The sequence below is a fragment of the Bos grunniens genome, chromosome 2, assembly GCF_055505025.1.
Source record: "Bos grunniens cultivar Pamir isolate PY7600 chromosome 2, Bosgru_T2T1.0, whole genome shotgun sequence".
Classification (NCBI taxonomy): domain Eukaryota; kingdom Metazoa; phylum Chordata; class Mammalia; order Artiodactyla; family Bovidae; genus Bos; species Bos grunniens.
In genome coordinates, this window is record NC_141166.1 from 21932462 (window position 1) to 21940194 (window position 7733).

Sequence of the window (7733 nt, forward strand, 5' to 3'; positions counted from 1 at the left end):
TGTGAGATTTACACATACATTGAAGACATTTGTTTTAGAATGGCCATCTTTGTATTTCATTTGTTAAATTCAGATATCTAGAAAGCTGCTTTTTAAATGAATTAGAACTTTGAAGATTTTTTTTGGTTGTTGTTAACTAGTGCTGTGGACTGATTTGTCCTCCCCACCCCAACCCTGCCAAGGTCACATGTTGAAGCTTTAACCTTCAAAGTAGCAGCATTTGGGGCTTCCAAGGTGGCTCAGTGGTAAAGAGTTTGCCTGCCAATGCAGGAAACTCAGATTAATCCCTGGGTCAGGAAGATCCCCTGAAGGAGGAAATGGCACCCCCACTCTAGTGTTCTTGCCTGGAGAATCCCATGGACAGAGAAACCTGGTAGGCTACAGTCCATGGGGTCACAACAAAGTTGGAGATGACTGAGAGCACTGCTGGATCTTTAGACCCAATTTAGATGAGGTCATGAGGGAAGAGGCTGCATGATGGAGTCAGAGACAGCAGAGTCCTTGCTCCCCCTTCTCCTCTCCCTCTCTTTACCTTGTGAGGACGTAAGAAGTCAGCTACTGCAAGCCAGGAAGGGGTCCCTAATGAAGAACTCAATCAACTGGCGCCTTGATCTCGGACCTGCCGACTTCCAGAACTGTGTCTCCAGAAATAAATGTCTGCTGTTTAAGCCACCCGGTCTGCTGTGTTTTGTTATAGCAGCCACGCAGACTCACACCATCAACACTGCCACCGTTGTGTTGAAAAGATAAATTGCATGGATATTGTTCAGCAGTCAAGGAACAACCAATTAAACATCTTTCTTCCCCCTCTCCATTTTTTCCTTCTTCCTAGAGGACTGAAATCCTTTGGAAATGTCAGCAGGTAAGGACATCTCCTAATACGTGTTCTGATCCTCACTGGTCTTGATAAAATGTTTAAGGTATTTCCACAATGTGTAGAGTTTAGTTTGTAACTAAAAGGCAAGACCTGAGGAGCTGAGAATTTCTGTGTCTGTGGACGTTTAGGATTAAAAACTAATCCTAAAGTGTTTAAACTATTTACAGTCACAGCTTTGTTTGGAAATAGTAATTGTTATGATCTAGGCAATGGAGTATTACCTAGTTCCATATATACAGGTAAATAAGTTAAGGAACTTTTCCCCACATTGAAGAACTTTGAGCCTGGTAATACGTATTTATGATATATTCGATGAATACCCTCCTTGCAACAACAGCAATCAGATTAACTTGAGAAACGAAAACACAACAAAAATAGGAAAAGAATAGAATCATTCTTCTAAGCCCTTCTTGCACATTATCTCATTTTTCTTTGTATTTTGGGGTCAAAATTATAGTGGCAGCTGTAATAGCACCCTGTACTGATCGGGGCAACTCAGTCAGAAAAGTTTAAGTTAAGGGATCGTTTATTCCTCAGAAACTTTAAAATAATAGCTTTCCATTTCAAGAGGACTTAGACCAACCATTCTTAAATTCTGTTGATGCACTTTTTGTTGTTGTTTTTTTAGAGTGATGAAGGGCCCAGAGCTGAGGAAGAAATTCCATTGCTATTCTCAGATGTATATAGCCAAACATGGATAAAAACAAGGAAACTTTTATAGCACTGTATATTGTTGAAGTCCTCTTGGTTAAAAATGGAATAAAACAAAACAAAACAAAAACATTGCGGGCAGCCTCTTTTCCTTGATGCAGACCTATCGGGTAGGGCTGGGTGATTTTTCTTGGTCTCTTTCCCAGGTTGTTTTAATGCACTGTGAATGATATTAAATGGACCCATGTGAAAGTGCTGCTTTTGTGGGTCAAAAATGGTCTAATATTGGCAATTTCTTCTGGTCAGATTTCGAATGGATATTTCTGGGTTTGTGTTATGCAGGTTGATTACAAAACTGATCAACAAGAGTACTCAGGCATTTGGAACTTTCTTCTCTCCCCCTTCATTACTCACCTGCTATGATGAGCTGACACTTCCATATGCTGCATTCTGCCTGGATGTGCTCAGATTTCATTGAAACATCAGAACAGGAGGAGAGTGGAATCTGGAATTATAGACAGTAAGTTTTTTATGGTCACAAGAATTAAAAGCCTGAGGCATAGATAAAATAGGCCTTAGGCTATGGTTTATTCCCAGTACTGACATGTACAGCTCTCTCTCCCACTAAAGAAAGTGTGAGTGTTAAATAGAATTGCCTTGTTAAGGAATAACTTGGAATTGGTTCTTATTAAGTCAGTCAGTTATTTTGCAATATTAGCAGTGAACTCTTTTCAATACATCTTATACCTAAAACCCATGATGTCCTGACCCCATGGATGAGAACCCCTGGTGTTGCCAAACAGTCCATGGGAACAAAGGGGTTAAACTCTTAAAGCCTTGAGCCTGGGCTCCTGGGAGTCTGTATAATGTGCCTGCCAGGGACCATCAAGAATTCCATGTCTGGGAAACCTCTTTCAGTTTGGATCCAATCTGTAAGTTAAAATCAGTTGCTTTAAAAACCCTCCCAAATGCTGCAGTCCCTTGGAGGAGGCTGCACAGAGTCTCAGAGGGTGAGATCCCTCAAGAGGCAGAAAGAGCTGGAGTGGCCACAACCAAGCCTAGCCACAGAGCCCTGTCAAACAAGTGCTGTGTTTCAGAGGGCAGCGAATGCAACAATCCCAGTAGGGCTCTGCTTGATAAAGACCGAACACCTGAAATGGCCACTTAAGGCAACTGCAGACTGAAGATCTGTGCAGCGGATAGAAAATGCCTTGCTACAGAGAAACATTCCCAGAACTCCTGGAAATGGGTCTTCAGGTGACAGAATGGAACCAGGGCAGCAGCAAAGGATGCACACAAGCATGGCCAGGGACAGGTCCTTCACTTAGTGAAGGAAGGCTTGGACGTGAACATCAGAACTTTATAGAACAGTATCTGATGTTTATTTTCGGGGTGTGGTGGTGCTAGCTGTGGTTCTGCTGGTGTGTGTGCACACATTCTTACACTAATTAGTTAGTCACCTCTCTCCAGTTTTTTTACTTCATAGTGTGGGTTTCATCACTCTCAATGGACTCTTTATAAAGTCTTGAGTAGAAGAGTCTGTTCGGATTTTTTACAGACATATTTGTACCAGATGGAATCAATGAAATTCTTATGAGTTTCAGATCCTCCCAGAAGGCTGACCAGATAAAGAGCGATCCTTCCAGAGTGCGTCCCGGCAAGGCTTGGTGTGGCCTGGGTGTGTCTACTGTCAGCTAGGACAAAAGCTTGCTTGCTTTTGGTCATGTCCTTGCTGCTTATATTTGGCAGAGATAGGGCAGGAAAACCATTTATGTATTCTTTTTTTCCCTCACAGCAGAGTTTTGGGAGACAACGAATCAAATTCATAAGGACAAGGGGACTTGCCTGGTGGTCCAGGGATTAAGAATCTGCCTTCCACTGCAGGGGACACGGTTCAATCCCTGGTCAGGGAACTAAGATTCCCACATGCTGCAGGGCATCTAAGCCCACACACCAGGACTAGAGAGAAGCCCTCAAAGAAGCCAAAAAAAAAAAAAAAGAAAGTTAATACTAAAAAATAAAGACCTTCGGAATAGCTATACAAATGACATCATTGTGTGTCATGATATGATTTGATGATTTGGAATTGGATTAATAATATGATTGAGGAAGACAAAGGCTTGAATCTTAGGAGCAACTATTTGGGCAGTCATTTAAATAAAAAAAATAAATTTCCAGAAAGAGGCTACTTGAAGACCAATCAAATACGGGTGAATATTTAAGACAAGGTCAGCGTTAAATCAATTAGCCTCCCAGGTGACCCAGTGGTAAAGGAATCTGCCTGCAATGCAGGAGACCCAGGTTCAATCCCTAGGTTAGGAAGATCCACTAGAGGAGGAAATGGCAAACTGCTCCAGTATTCTTGCCTGGAGAATCCCATGGACAGAGGAGCCTGGCAGAGTCCATGGGGTCACAAGGAATGGGACATGGCTGGGGGACTAAACACACACTCACGAAGCTTTTTGTTTTTTTTTCTCTCTCTCTTAATTTCAGTCTCCTAGTTGGACATGAGAAATTATGGTAAAAAACGGGACCTTTTATGGGAACAAAGTGGGAACTCTACTTGGTCATGGCCATTCAGGGTAAACCTGAGTCTAATTCCACCAAGACGTCTACAGAGAAGTGGGTCATCTTCCGTGAGACACAAATTCCAAACTTACTGGGAAAGAACTTTCCTGATATTAATACACAGTTGGAATAAAAGCAGTATCTGGAGCAAGAATTTCTAAATCTATTCCTTATCAAGTAGAAATTAAATGGCTTTCAATGTTGGTGCTCGTTGTTTCTTAGCTGTTTGCTCTGGGAAGAACTTGCACTTGGGACCTGTAACGAAAGCAAGGCTTGAGGGGAGAGTCTAGGGCAAAGCTGCTAGGAGTTGCCGAATGGCCCATCACTATAATTAATAAGATCACCTTGCTGATCCCAAAAGACACTCACTCATTCTAATAATCCCTAAAAATATTTCTGGAGCGATACAGGGTAGAAATATATGAATTGAAAATAAAAACATGCATTGAACACTTTTGCACAGTTTATAGGCAATTTTTGATCAGAGAAAGGCTAGAAAGAAAAAAATCTCCAACCTAGCTGTCTTGTATCAGAGCCTTCCTTCACACAGACTTAATTTTTTGAGGACATTGATGGACAGATATGACCGGATTAAGGGAAATGAGGAAGGAGATATCAAATCTGAAGGAATAAGATTATTTAATTATTTATGATTTACTAACATCTCTTCCCAGGTGGTGCAGTGGTAAAGAACCTGCCTGCCAATGCAGGAGACATGGGTTCATTCCCTGGATGGGGAAGATCCCCTGAAGAAGGAAAATGGCAACCTACTTCAGTACTCTTGCCTGGAGAAACCCATGGACAAAGGAGTCTGGTGGGCAACAGTCCATAGCGTCACAAAAAGTCAGACATGACTGAGCACGAACACACATATAATATCTCTTAAGGTGAAAGCTCCACTTCTATTGCCTCACTTTTCTATGTGGAGGGTCTTCAATCAGAGCAGAGATTCATATATTTTGTGGCAAGGGTCGCAGGGGGCTCTCTTAGGAAGTCTGACAAAGCCTATGGACCCCTTCAGAGAATAATGTTTTTAAATGTATACGATATGGTATTCAGAGGCATAGAGGAAATTAATTATAGCTAAATGCCATTTTCAAAATACTAGGAAAAAAAACCATGAAAAGTTATGATATAATAGCATATATGTTTCTTTAGTTCAGTTCAGTTCAGTCACTCAGTTGTGTCTGACTCTTTGCAACCCCATGAATTGCAGCATGCCAAGCCACCCTATCTATCACCAACTCCCGGAGTTCACCCAAACTCATGTCCATTGAGTTGGTGATGCCATCCAGCCATCTCATCCTCTGTCATCCCCTTCTCCTCCTGCCCCCAATCCCTCCCAGCATCAGAGTCTTTTCCAATGAGTCAACTCTTCACATGAGGTGGCCAAAGTACTGGAGTTTCAGCTTTAGTATCAGTCCTTCCAAAGAACACCCAGGACTGACCTCCTTTAGAATGGACTGGTTGGATCTCCTTGCAGTCCGAGAGACTCTCAAGAGTCTTCTCCAACACCACACTTCAAAAGCATCAATTCTTTGGTGCTCAGCTTTCTTCACAGTCTAACTCTCACATCCATACATGACCACTGGAAAACTATAGCCTTGACTAGATGGACCTTTGTTGGCAAAGTAATGTCTCTGCTTTTGAATATGCTATCTAGGTTGGTCATAACTTTCCTTCCAAGGAGTGAGCATCTTTTAATTTCATGGCTGCAATCACCATCTGCATTGATTTTGGAGTGCCCTAAATAACAAGGCAGAACAGCAGGTCTGAACCTCGGTGATTCTGAAGTTCTGATACCCATGAATGAGCTTCCAGACCTTTCCAGGGTAGTAACGTGCTGGGAACACACCTGACAGAGTCACATGTGCTGCTTATGTGAGTCTGGCTTTCTCTCTCCTTCCATAACATAAGGAAATGCTGAATTTCAGCTAGAGGTTAGTAGGTTGGAGAGAGGTCGATGACAATAAAGAAATTTTTCCTCTTTCCAATTTCATAGGCCCCTGGGATTCTCTCCAGGGACCTCTTGTTAAGAGGCCACAACTTTTCATGGGAGGAGGTGGGGCTCTGGGCCTCCTGACTCTGAGAAGAGGCACTCCTGCTCAGCTCAGCCTCTCTCGGGTGTTTCTCTTTTCCATCCAGCCTGCTGGCACAATCAGTCCTGAATATTCAGTGGAAGGACTGATGATGCTGAAGCTGAAACTCCAGTACTTTGGCTAGCTGATGCAAAGAGCTGACTCATTGGAAAAGACCCTGATGCGGGGAAAGATTGAAGGTGGGAGGAGAAGGGAATGACAGAGGATGAGATGGTTGGATGGCATCACAGATTCAATGGACATGAGTTTGAGTAAGCTCCAGGAGTTGGTGATGGACAGGGAAGCCTGGCAGGCTGCAGTCCGTGGCGTCACAAAGAGTTAGACATGACTGAGAGACTGAACTGAACTGGTGTCAAAATGCATATGTTCCTCTCTGTCTGCAGAGCCACCTGCCCCTTTGAGGGAGACCCACAATTTTGAACTGTGGTAGACACTGATTGGGCAAATCTCTCCGTTTCAGGGGTTTGTTGTTGTTTAGTCACTAAGTTGGAGAAGACAATGGCAATGCACTCCAGTACTCTTGCCTGGAAAATCCCATGGACGGAGGAGCCTGGTAGGCTGCAGTCCATGGGGTTGCAAAGAATCGGACACGACTGAGCGACTTCACTTTCACTTTTCACTTTCATGCATTGGAGAAGGAAATGGCAACCCACTCCGGTGTTCTTGCCTGGAGAATCCCAGGGACGGGGGAGCCTGGTGTGCTGCCATCCATGGGGTCGCACAGAGTCAGGCACGCTTGAAGTGACTTAGCAGCAGCAGCAGCAGTCACTAAGTTGTGACCGACTCTTTTTGATCCTATGGACTGTAGCCTGCCAGGCTCCTCTGTCCATGGGATTTTCTAGGCATGAATATTGGAGTGGGTTGCCATTTCTTTCTCCATTTTAAGGGCTGGTGTTCACAATTCTTTGTAGGGGTACTAAATAAACTGTGCACTCCAGTTCAGCTCTTCTCAGTCATAAGGCTGCCATTTTGGTGTCCAATCATCTCCGTGGTCTTCCTCTTCTGTTACCTCCAGTAGCTCGAGTCTGAAATGCTCATGTAGATTCTGGAGGCAGACTGGCTGGGTGCACAAGTGCCTCTGCCACTCTTGACCTGGGACTTTGCAAAAGTGATCTATTCTCCATCTTAGTTTCCACATTTGTAAGATGAGGATGATGATGGAACCTGCCCCATAGGGTTGTATGAGAATTTAAGGAGTTTGTTCAAATTAAGGTCTTAGAATGACATTGGGAACTACGTGTAAGCTCAACAAATGCTTATTTTCATGGTTCTGTGGTGTGGTGTGGAGAAAGGTATGCTGTCGATTGAGCTCCTAGCCCCAGCAGTTTTTGCTTGGAGTTGCCGGTTGCCTCGATGGGTGAAATCAACTAGATACCTGTCAGATCATATCTACTTGTGCTGGGTAAACACAACCAAAGTGTCAAACTTTGCTTATTTGCAGAGAGACATAATCCCCACATACACTTTGATATGACTGTGCCAGTTATTAAAATAGTGAGGTTTTAGGCTGCATTCCATGAAATCATGAGTTTTGTAGC

General features: G+C 43.3%; 1 long non-coding RNA gene across 1 annotated transcript; it reads left to right on the forward strand.

Moving 5' to 3' along the window:
* Positions 1-221: 221 nt before the first annotated feature.
* On the forward strand, positions 222-4300 carry LOC147377750 (uncharacterized). Its single transcript, XR_015141406.1, has 3 exons — positions 222-862; positions 1871-2048; positions 4022-4300. It is a non-coding gene; the product is annotated as an uncharacterized LOC147377750 (long non-coding RNA).
* The last annotated feature ends 3433 nt before the right edge of the window (positions 4301-7733 follow it).